Source organism: Gossypium arboreum, chromosome 10 (genome assembly GCF_025698485.1).
Source record: "Gossypium arboreum isolate Shixiya-1 chromosome 10, ASM2569848v2, whole genome shotgun sequence".
NCBI classification, from domain to species: Eukaryota; Viridiplantae; Streptophyta; class Magnoliopsida; order Malvales; family Malvaceae; genus Gossypium; species Gossypium arboreum.
Genome location: NC_069079.1, coordinates 108,840,057 through 108,852,967, shown reverse-complemented (window position 1 = coordinate 108,852,967; position 12,911 = coordinate 108,840,057). Strand labels below are relative to the sequence as shown.

General features: G+C 36.7%; 1 non-coding gene and 1 pseudogene across 1 annotated transcript; both read right to left on the bottom strand.

The window, feature by feature from the left end:
* The window catches only part of LOC108479578 (pathogenesis-related protein STH-2-like), a 42,368-nt pseudogene extending 40,227 nt beyond the window's left edge, over positions 1-2,141 (bottom strand).
* Positions 2,142-4,104: 1,963 nt separating this feature from the next.
* On the bottom strand, positions 4,105-4,211 carry LOC128283261 (small nucleolar RNA R71). Its single transcript, XR_008273603.1, has one exon. It is a non-coding gene; the product is annotated as a small nucleolar RNA R71 (small nucleolar RNA).
* Positions 4,212-12,911: the final 8,700 nt, after the last annotated feature.

Sequence of the window (12,911 nt, the reverse complement as noted above, 5' to 3'; positions counted from 1 at the left end):
CTAAACATGACATAGCAAGACCTACTCTTCATGGTCCTTCTTGTCTTTAGCCACTCGAGCTTCTTCACTCTTGTGTTGTGGTTGGTTTTGACCAGTGCGCCTTTTTTTGCGAGACCCTTTCAACATAGCCCTTTTTCTTGGTGTTGACACCTGACGTCTGACTTTGAACAGACATCTGGTCTCTAGATGACCAAGCTTTTACAAAATCTGCTGAGTCGATCTCCTCCTCTTGCGACATCGAGCTTAGGCTGATTCTCTATTCTTCTTTCCTTTGTAGGGTTGAGGTGCTTGAGGTTGCTTTGGCCTTTGAAAAGCACCCTCCTAGTGCTCTTCCATTCTCTTGGCTCTCCTTTGCTCCACAGGCATAGGGCATTAATGAGCTTCAGTTAGAGATGGTTGTGGTCTCTCGAATCCTTCAAGGTGAGATCTTTGCCTCATATCTTTTAGGCGGTGTTGAGAGCACCTTCTCAACAATTTTGCCTCTTTGAGCATTCTCCCAGCAATCTTATCTTTGTGACCATAGCCATTATCACGTCACAGTATTACTTCTTGTCTTTTCTTCCTACATCTTGAGATTTTCAAAGTCTCTTCTCAAGTTTAGCAAGCCACTTCTTGCCTTGTTCTTTTCGGTGCCTTGGAACTCCTCCTTGAGCTTGTCCGAGCCTACTTGGAGTCTCACAGTCAAAATCTGGTGAAGATAACACCGAAACGATTCTGAATACATGACATGGCCTTGTGCCTTTTGGTCCCTTTATGCGCATCTTTATCGATTTGAGCCATAGTGGGATTGGCTCTAAGTGGGCAGAGCTCGGCATGTCGATGTTCACACTTCCCACCGGATCGAAGGCACATTGGTAAGTTCTCATTTGACAATCAAATGTGGAATCCTCACTATTAAAAAGCGCAAGTGTTGTAGGAAAAAACAGATGAAGCCATCTTGTTCGATGTTTAATTACAACGAGGTCTTCTAAGAATGTGGCTCTAGATACCAATTGTTAGATCTTGAAACAAAGCGACAAGCAAAGAACAAGAAGCTTGCAGACAAGCCTCGTGGCTTGTGGAAAACAAGAACATAAATGAAACAAAGGAAAATGGAGCATAAAAATGAATGAAAACGATAATGATTCATTAGCTTGAACAATGGCATAATGCCAATACATAAACCAAGCTTTTTCTTCTCAAAATCGGCATAAAGACAACTAAACTATACCAACTACCACTAATACATTGGAACTTACAAAACTAAACTTGTACACTTGAGTAAAGTTGGTCATTAGTTCCTACATCATGAAATTAGATCAAATGTAAACTAAACTAAGTTTAAAAATGAACTAGAACACATTACATAAACTATGGTTACAACGAAACAAAATAAAGCGACGACACGGTGGCTCGGCAGTTTTACGGTCTTGGCACGCTCTCGCAGTCGATGGTAGTGCGTGAGATGCATGGAGGTCACATTCTAGGGGTAAACCTTGGCACCTTCAAGAACAAAGGCCTTGAAAAGCCTAGTTGGGGTAGCAGGGAGGTTACCTCGAACTCATAAGTGACAACACCTATTGTTCTAAAACTATTTGGAGTTTTGTAGTCTTGTCTAAAGCTATTTTATGAGTTGAGGATTTTGCTTGAAGACAAGCAAATGCTTAAGTGTAGGGATATTTGATAAATCGTAATATATATTTTTACCCCATGCATGGCATATTTATGGATAATTTTTCCTTGATTTCATTGAATTTGATGCTCCTCATCCTTTAAATTCTTGTTTTATACTTAAGTGAGCATAGGAAGCCGAAAAGAGCAAGAAACAGACCAAATAGGCTTAAAACAGTGTTTGACATGGCCTAAGCACTTCCACACGGGTGATCCACACGCCCGTGTGAGTCACACGAGAAGGCCATATGCCCGTGGGTCATGGCCGTGTCAACTAAAAATCAACTCAGTAGTACACATAGCTTAATCACCTTCACACGGGTGTGGCACACAGCCGTGTCTTTGTCGAGCCCAAGTCTAGTTCTACTCGGAAAAGGCTAATTTTGGACTATTTTGGGCATTCAAAAGTCTATATAAACACCTTGGAAGAGAATTATGGGGACATACAGAGTTGAAGGCAGAAAATACTCAAGACCAGCCATCAGAATCATCTCGGGGCCAGGATCTACTTCAAGACTGAAGATTTCCATCCAATTTCCTAGAAGTTCTTTGAGTTTCTTTATGTTTTATTGTTTTCCAAAATTTGAGATGTTTTCCATTATTATTATGAACTAAACTCCCTAAACACCTAAGGGAGATAAACCCTATGACAAATCTTATTACTATTTGAATTATATGATAAAGACTTATTCTTATTCTTAATTGTGAGTTCTAAATTCTTGTTTTAATATTCCAGGGTATTAATTCAGGTTTTGATGTGCTTAATCAGTAGAGCAAAAGTCCCTGTTAAGAGTAGATCATCCATAATTAAGTGGAGTTGAATGCAATCCTAGAGATAGGACGACATAAATCTTTCGGATTAGAGTCAAATCTAATAAGGGAATCCATAAATCTAGTTAATGTGACAACAGAGCTTTAATTAGAAAGAGATTTTAATTAACCAACCTAAAGTTAGTTGTTCTTAGTCTCGAGAGAGATATTAACATAAATTAGGGATTTTTACGAATTAAGTTAAGTGAATAAATTGTCTAATTCAGAAGTACTAAGTGAAGTCTAGGTGAATTTTTCCTTGGGTATTGTCTTCTCCATCTGTTTCTCCCAAAGTATTTTCCAAACTTCATCTTTGTTGTAATATTAGTAAATTAGATAAATATTTTTAGTTTAAAAACACACTTTAATTCTTAGGCTAGATAATAAAAAGATAGTAATTACTAGTACTTTTACTTCTCATGGATACGATATTTTCGGTCTCACCATAACTATACTACTGTTCGATAGGTGCGCTTGCCTTAAGTCAAATTTTTAGTTAGTTACACGATCATCAATTAATCAACCTAGAGTCAGTTGTTTTTAGTCTCGAGAGAGATATTAACATAAATCAGGGATTTATACGGATTAAGTCAAGTGAATAAATCGTCTAATTCAGAAGTGATAAGTGAAGTCTATGTGGATTGTTCCTTGGGTATTGTCTTTTCCATCGGTTTTCTAAAAAGTATTTTCCAACTTTAATCTCTATCGTAATTTTAGTTAATTAGATAATTAGTCTTATTTTAAAACATTCTCTTAATTGTTAGGCTAGATAATAAAAAGATAGTAATTACTAGTACGTTTAGTCCTTGTGGATACGATATTTCCGGTCTAACCATAACTATACTACTGTTCGATAGGTGATCTTGCCTTAGTCGAATTTTTAGTTAGTTTAGCGACCATTAAGTTTTTGGAGCCGTTGCAAGGGACTAAGATATTAGGAACCCTCGATTTTTATTACTTTAGCCATTTTTTTACTTTTATTGCAATTTACTTTTTGTTTTTAGTTTAAATTTTCTTTTCTGAAGTTTTCTTTTTAATTGCTTCTGGCAGGTGTCTCTAGTTTATGACTAGGAGAAACCCGTTAGGACCTTTGCTTTTTTACAGTGAAATTGAAAGCACAGCTCGTAGAAATCAAAGAAAAATAAGGTGAAGTCTACAATACATAGAGGAAGAGTGAGAGGACGATATCCATACTACAATCGAGGAGATGGCTGATAATCAGAATAATCCACTACCTCTTGTGGTTGTGCAAATCCAGTAAATCAGAATCCTATCCCTCGTACTATGTATAATTATGCTAAGCCTGCTTTAACAGGAACTGAATCGAGTATAGTTAGACCTGCTATTGCAGCAAATAATTTTGAACTAAAACCTAACACGATTCAAATGATACAACAGTTTGTTCAGTTTGATGGTTTGCAGGACGAGGATCCAAACACTCATTTAGCAATTTTTCTGGAATTCTGCAACACCTTTAAGATCAATTGCATTTCTGAAGATGCCATTCGCCTTCGGTTGTTTCCCTTTTCATTAAAGAATAAGGCTAAACAATGGTTGAACTCGTTACCACAGGGATCAATCACAACTTGGGAGCAAATGACCGAAAACTTTTTACTCAAATATTTTCCGCCGGCTAAAATGGCTAAATTGAGGAATGATATCTCTTCTTTTGTGTAGATGGATTTAGAAACACTATATGATGCATGAGAGAGATACAAGGATTTATTGAGAAGGTGCCCTTACTATAGATTACCTTTATGGCTATAGGTTCAAACTTTCCACAATGGTTTGAACCCCTCAACGAGACAAATGGTCGATGCAGCAGCCAGTGGAACCTTAAATAATAAAACACCTGAGGAGGCTTATGAGTTCATTGAAGAGATGTTACTGAATAATTATCAGTGGCAAGTTATGAGGAAAAAGCCTAATAAAGCGACCGGTGTTTTCAACCTCGACGTGGTTACCATGTTATCAAACCAGGTAGAGCTCTTAAATAAAAAGATTGATGGCTTATGTGTTTCTATGTAAGTGCATTCGGTGATGCAGTATGATACAAATGGAGGAGGGATAAATAATCCAGAATGCCTAGCCTACAACCATAGTACTACAAAAGAACAAGTCAACTATATGGGTAACAATTTTAGACCATAGAATAATCCATATAGTAATACTTACAATGCAGGTTGGAGGAACCATCCCAACTTCTCTTGGGGTGGTCAAGGAAATCAGAAACCACCACCACCTCTAGGATTCCAACAACAACCTTACCAGCAAGAGAAAAAGCTGAACCTTGAAGAGATAATGACGAAGTTTATTTCAGCATGCGAAACCCATTTTCAAAACACTAAAACGCAATTAAAATCAATGATATAGATTCAAAGACTTAAGAATCAAATAGGACAATGGTTAAGTTGGTCTCGTAAAGACCACAAGGTAGCTTGCCCAATAACACGTAAACTAACCTAAGGGAGCGACGAAGAAGGGTTAGTTGAATCTAAATCAAACAAGGCATGAAGTCGTGGTAAGTAATGGTAAGGATGAGATGAATCATGGTACATAGAAGCCGATAAGCAAAGAGTATAAACCTCGTATGCCATATCCCAATGCGAAAAGGAAAGACCACACAGACGAACAATTCGGTAAATTTCTTAAACTACTTAAAAAGTTAAATATTAACTTACCGTTTATTGAATCTCTTTCGCAGATGCCCAACTCAGTTAAATTTTTAAAGGAGCTCTTATCAAAAAAATGGAAGTTAGATGAGTCATCACATGTGGAGTTAAATGCAGTCTACTCAGCTATTCTACAAAACAAGCTACCCAACAAACTGAAAGATCCAGGGAGTTTTAAAATTCCTTGTTTAATTGGTAGTTTGAATGTTAACAATGCTTTAGCTGATTTAGGGGCAAGTATTAATGTTGTGCCTTATAAAATGTTTAAACAACTAGGTCTTGGGAAACCCAAACAAACTAGGATGAGCATTCAATTGGCTGATAAAACCATTAGATTTACTAGGGGTATAATTGAGGATGTGCTCATTAAAATCGACAAATTTATATTTCCAGTAGACTTTGTTGTTTTAGACATGGATGAGGATAGTGACATTCCTTTAATTTTAAGACCACCCTTTTTAGCAACTGTTAGGACTATTATTGATGTCGGTACAGGTGAGTTAATACTTCAGGTAGGCGATGACATGATTAAACTCCAAGCTCGTGATTCTGTCAAAAAGACTAGTGATTGAGATGGTTACACAAGTTCTTTTAATGTGAGTAACCTTGTTGTTCAACCCTCTTTATAGGAAAAACTTTCAAGAAGTACAAATGAGCCACGTTCTAGTCCATGTAATGACAAGACTATTCAGGAAGAGCGAAGGCTACAGATCGAGGAACTAGATGAATGGCGAACAGAGGTTAAGGAGAAACCGAGAATACACGATGAATCAAGGCAGTTCTATGACAAACTTAAAGGTGAATCAAATCAACTTAAGGTTGGAGACAAAGTACTGTTAGATGAAGCAGACCCTCGTGTTGCCACTTCAGAACATAATGGAGAAATCCATTTTACGATACTCAACGCTTTTCCTATACTGTCACAAATGAGGTAACTCATTCTAAATTCGCACTTTTAAGGTAAATAGTACTGCGTCTAAAACCTTATTTTGATAAAATTGATAGCGAGGATGAAGAGTTTCAACTCCTCGAACCACCATGACCGTGCAAATATGAGGTGAGTCGAGCTTAGACTATAATAAGCGCTTCTGGAGGCAACCCGAGCACTAATACCACTAACCTATTTATTTTATCTATTTTCATTTTTTTTATACAGGTATAGTGACCCACACGACTTGGGCACACAGGCGTGTCCTTGGCCGTGTGGAAACAGGGCTTAAAATTACCCAAACTTGACAGACACACGCAAAAAGAGAAGACACGAGCGTGCGACACGCCTGTGTGGACCACACAGCCTGGACACACGAGTGTGTTCTAGGCTGTGTGAAAACTGGAGCTAAATTTTCAAATTTTAAATAAGTTAGGGAGCTCCATGGGCAAGGCACATGGCCGTGTGTTCAGGCACATGGCCGTACGATACGGCTGTGTGAACCACACGGTTGGGACACACTGGCGTGTTTAAGGCCGTGTGATGAATGGGTATTAAATTTTCACAACAAACACGGGCTAACCATGAGCCACACGGGCATGTGGCCCAACACGGGCCTCACACGACCGTGCCCCAATTTAACCCTAATCCTCTTTTCATATTTTTCCTAGTTTGTTTTTTTTCTAATCTCTTCTTCCCTAAGCCACCGCCTGCCCTAAATCCGGCCACCACCTAACTCTTCTCCTTGCTCTCCTTCTCTTCTTCTTTTCTTTCTTTTTCTTTCCTTCCCTTTCTTTTCTTTCCTTCCTCTTTCTTTTCCTTTCTCCCCTCTTCTCTTTCTTCCTCATTTTTCTCTTACCCGCACGGCCACTAGCTCACCCCACGCCCCAAAAGCCATTGCGCACCACCCTCACCCTTACCTCGCGTGCGCTTCAGCAACAGCCCCTACCCCCAACTAGCAACCCCAACACCCACCCTTGCCCCGGTCCACTGTTGCCCTTTCTTCGATCGACCACCCTTCATATAGTTAGTTTTGCCTTTTACCCTTTATTTTTATTTATTTATTTATTTTAATTATTATTCTTTATTATTATTATTATCATTATTATTCATTATATTTGTTATTAATTATTATTATTATTATGATTATTATTCCTTTATTACTATTTTATTGGTTGTGGTTTTCGATTTTTCATTTTGTTCTTTACTCTATCCTATTATGCTATTTTTAGTATTAATACAATATTTTCCCTATTTGCATCAATATGTTTCATTTTGGTTTAGTTGTTCTTATAAAATAATATTTAACTTTTTCTTTTGCATCTTTTTGCTTAATTAGTATTATTGTTTCACTTTTTCTTCTTATCAACATTATATTAGTCATGCATATAGTTTTTGCTCTTTAGGTCCCTACCTTCTTTAGTACATATTCTATGCGGGATATATTTTTATAACTACGGGTCTTTCTAATTAGACATGTGGATTGAATATTTGGTGATGCCTTATTACTAATAAATTATTTTAATTTTTAGGAACACAATGACAAACGCACAAGGCAAGAAGACTGTCGTCCCCACTTCTAAAAAGAGGAAAGGTCCCGGTGGGACCTCCTCATCAAGCGCTTTGGTCGCAACTTGCCACCCTTTGATCCAATTTTCATCGAACAACCAGGAGGATTTATATTAGCTTCTCAGTGTATGACCCCTCGGTGTGGGGCGTTGCATTGGTTGGGCTACGCTAGAGCAGGTCCGTTTGGCTGATGATGTACGCGTAATTATTACCACAGCCCCTTGGGATTGGTTCTTTGCGATGAACGAGCCCACCTATTCAGAGCTTACCTTGGAGTTTGGCACTACTTTCCATCTATAGCATGTGATGAATACCCATAGTGAGGCTGGTACTATCACTTTCCGATTTGGTGGCTTAGTGCGACATATGAGCGTCCCTAAGCTTGGCGCAGCTTCAGGCATCTACACCGATGAGTTTATAGGTGCCGATAACTTTCTTCACCTTCACCGTCACATCTATTACTCACCTTCATGCTGTTGGACCAATCTCACAGCTAGTCAGATCCATTATGACATGATTCGCTCGAAGGCGACATCTCTTTCTCCGGCTTTACGATACATCCACGCCTTATTAGCTCACACGTTGACTGGCAGGAGAGAGAGCATAGGAGTTGTAAGAAATACTGATGCATACTATCTTTGGAACATGGCGACTGGCCACATTTTTTATTTGGCATACTTCATAGTGCTTGCTTTTCGCCATCAGACGAATCGCCATTGGAGGGGTCCTATCTGTCTTGGTCCCTACGTGACTCGTCTCTCTCGACACTTCAGCCTCTTCAACACTCTAGAGATGTCATCGACACTCACACTAGTAGGCTAGATGGCTCCTCAGGGAATTCCTAGTATGATCCACATGAGGATGATAAAGCAATGCCGTGGATTCGACCCCCTCAGTACAGACTTGTTCACTCTGATGACCAGGATGAGCCAGAGGACATTACTGATGATGTCCCTTCCCCTCACGAGGACCCACACCCACTGCCACCACTGAGTTACTAACCTCTTGCTGCCACCGTGACCGATATATCCGAGTGACTCACTCGCTTTGAGCAATAGTGTTTTGCGAGGTTTGACAATATCGAGGCAACTCTGCAATAGATCTGCTAGCATTTCCACATCTCACCTCCACCACCACCACCACCTTGTGACGCTGGCGCATTTGATGATGAGGACCTCTGAGTCTATTTATTTTATTTATTTATTATTTAGTTTTCTTTTATTTATTTTTTTGAAGACTTCTGTTTTATATTTTGAACTATGTTTATCTTTATGGTTATTATCAAGTAATCCCTTAATTCTTTTCCATAGTGGTGTTTATTTTATTATTAGTAAATCAGAATCATGCCTTTCATTAGCCTTATCTACAACTCAAGCTGTCACTATTCAAAGGATTTCATCAAAAAATTCAGGGCAGTTTCGCTTCTCTCCCTCTCTTCTGATTTTATGCTTATATTATTGTTATCTATCTTCGTACATTGAGGATAATGTACATATTATTTATATGTTTATTAGAAAATAATTGAATTTTATCTCGTTCTCAAATAATTTTCTCATATTAGTATTAGAGTGAATTCTGATTGATTTATAATTTTTGTTGATATGTTTTGAATTAAATCATAGGTAATTGTACATTGATTGTTTAACCTTAAGACATTAGAGAATCAAACATGATAAGTTGACTTTTGATAATTAAAATTACTAGGTTGTTTCCCTGAATTGAAGTATTATCTTGAAGTTCTAAATTCACAGGATTGACATCAAAAGCTATAGTTTTTGTGAGATCTTAAGCCTTTAGAGCATATATCCTTTCTTGCTCACTTTTATTATTGCTTATGAGTGTGTCATTACTGATTTGTTATTCTAGAACTTGCTTTGATTATACATGTCGAGACCACACCATTGATTTGATATACCAAGATCATAAAGGCACTTAGGTTTTAACCCACTTACCCCATAAAAAGCCTACCCACATAATTGACCCTTAGCGAACCTCTTTGAGCCTTAACCATTGTTTCTTGATTTTTCCCTTAATGTTAACCCACAACTTAACCCTTTTGATTCGTTAAGAATTTCTCCTTTTCATTAACTTCTTTTTATCGAGATTTGATTTGATTAGGTAACTAACTAATGTTCGTTCATTCCATTTGCTGAATTATTTCTTATTATGCACTTTCCTTATTGTACTTGTTCTTATTCTTTAAAAAAATTGTATATTTATATTCATATAATTACATATTGTTATAAAGAACTTGGATAAGTTAAAGTTACTATTTCGAGAAAAGAAAGCTCATTTCATTACTTTTTGATAGTCTTAATTCTGGAAATTGTTTGTAATTCAGTAATTAGCTTTATTATTCTAAGTTTGGTAACTTATTAAATTAATCTCAGTTCTAACCCTCTTTTTTAGCCTTTATCCACACCTTTAACTCAAGCCCCATTACAACCCTGCTAAAGACCTTTTGATTTGTGTATCATTTCATTTATAGTGGTGGAGATTTGATTTTTCATGCAAGCCTATGGTAATAACTTTTCATGTTTGACTATTGAGTGCTTAATTATTGAACCTTAAACACTTTGAGTGATTTGAGTGAATCTTTAGTGAGGATGCCAACTCTTGTCGATTTGGAATTAAAGGTAATTATTTAGATAAGGGGAGATACCTATGATTTTTATAATTAAAACGCTCAACTTGGATTGTTTGAAACTTTGATGTTCTTTTAGTTGAATTCTCAATGTATGATTATTTGCGGATCATTTTGAATCATTATTGATGAAAATTATAAGTTGAGAAGAATTTATTTTAATTGAGACTTGAAGATTTTGCTTGAGGACAGGCAAATGCTTAAGTGTGGGGATATTTGAAAAACCATAATATATACATCTTTTTACCCTATGCTTGGCATATTTTTGGAAGGATTATCATAAGATTTAATGAATTTGATACTTTTAATCCTTTAATTTTATGTTTTATACTCAGAAGAGCTTAGGATAGCAAAAAGAGTAAGAAACGGGCCAAAAATGGACAAATTGGGCCTAATTCAGTGTTTCACATGGCTTAGGCACTTCCACACTGGTAATCTACACGCTGTGTGCGGCACACGGGTAGGCCACACACCCGTATGTCATGGCTGTTTCAACATTAAACCAAGCTAGAATTGCACACGGTTTGAGTACCCTCACACGTGCGTGGCACACAACTGTGTCCCTGTCGAGCTCAAGACTAATTCTACTCGGAAAAGGATAATTTTAGGCTATTTTGGGCATTCCAAAGTCTATTTAAACACCTTAGAAGAGGATCAAAAGGGACACACAGAGTAGAAGGTAGAAAATACTCAAGGACAACCATCAGAATCAGCTCGGAAGTAGGATCTACTTCAAGACTAAAGATTTCCATTCAATTTCCTTACAAGTTCTTTGGGTTTCTTTATGTTTTTTTATTTTCCCAATTTTGAGATGTTTTCTATTACTATGAACTAAATTCCCTAAATACCTAGAGAAGTTGAAACCTAAGACGGATCTTATTACTATTTGAATTATATGATAAATACTTGTCTTATTCTTAATTATGAGTTCTAATCCTTGCTTTAATATTCCAGGATATTAATTTAGGTTTTGATGTGCTTATTCAGTGGAGCAAAAGTCCCTGTTTAAGAGTATATCCTCCATAATTAAACGGAGTTGCATGCAATCCTAGAGATAGGACGACATAAATCTGCCGGGTTAGAGTCAAATCTAATAAGGGAATCTATAGATTGAGTTAATACGATAATAAGGGTTTTAATTAGAAAGAGATTTCGTTTAATCAACCTAGAGTCAGTTGTTTTTAGTCTCGAGAGAGATATTAACATAAATCAGGGATTTCTACAGATTAAGTCAAGTGAATAAATCGTCTAATTCAGAAGTGATAAGTGAAGTCTAGGTGGATTCTTCCTTAGGTATTGTCTTTTCCATCGATTTTCTAAAAACAATTTTCCAACTTTAATCTCTGTCGTAATTTTAGTTAATTAGATAATTAGTCTTAGTTTAAAAAATTCTCTTAATTATTAGGCTAGATATTAAAAAGATAGTAATTACTAGTACTTTTAGTACTTGTGGATACGATATTTTCGGTCTCACTATAACTATACTACTGTTCGATAGGTGCGCTTGCCTGAGTCAAATTTTTAGTTAGTTTAATGACCATCAACTCCTCTTCTCAAGGTGGCCGACCATGGGAAGGGGGATTGGCTCTATTTTTAGCAAATTTCTTTCTAGTTTTCTATTTTTGAATATATCAATGTGATTTAAATTGGGTTTCAAGGTTAATTTGATGAAAGTTAATTGCTAGTATTTTTGACTAATTATAAAATTTTATCGAATCAAATGTAAAACTTGAATTAAGCATTCAAAATTCAACATTGTTATCTTAAAATGCCAAAAAATATATTTTTCATCAAATACAGGTACCACATTAGACAAAAAAGAAGAAGACAAGTAACGTGCTAAAAAATTTCAACTTAAGTCAAATATAAGTCCATGGTGGAACATCAAAGATCTGTCTAGCACAAAGCATAAGTGCTTTTCAGTAAAAGTTTATTACAATAAACATCACAAACCAACTCCGTTTTCAAATTTTTAATTTTCCATTGTGACAGAAAACCATTTTTAAACGAGATTTTTTCCAACAACTAGGAGGTCAAGATCTTACCTAGACGATTTAGAGAAGGGTGGGAAGGGAATAGATTCAACAACTGGGGGAACTAGATCATTTGGTGTACCTCGTAAGGGTACTCCGATTAGGGGTACGGAGGAGAATTCCTTGAAAATAAATAAAAATATAGTGCTGCTAGAGTTGTGGTTTATGCCTATGCATTCTCTTTTCATTTTCAAATTGTTGCTAATTGAAAATACTGTTCCATTGATTAACAAGTGGTAGTTTTCAACTTTTTTGGTGTCTTTTGTTCTTCTTCCTTGTACAGACCTCATGTTTTCAAAATCTAGTTAATTGATAACCACCCAATTTTTGTGGATAGTTTGTGTGTAGACTCGCCTTTTGCAATGGATGGTTTGAATGAATACCTGCCATTTTTAATAGATGGTTTGTAAGAATTGAAGTGGTGTTTTCCTTTTAAGTGTATAGGGGCGCGCCTGAAGAGATAGAAGGGATGTAGAGGACATTAATTGTGCGAGTTGACTATTTTGTCTTGGGAATAGATATCAATGAGGAACAATGCATGTTATGTCATAGTGAGGAAGGCATCAATCTCTTCTTGGGCTTTGTTGATAGGATGGTAATCCTTA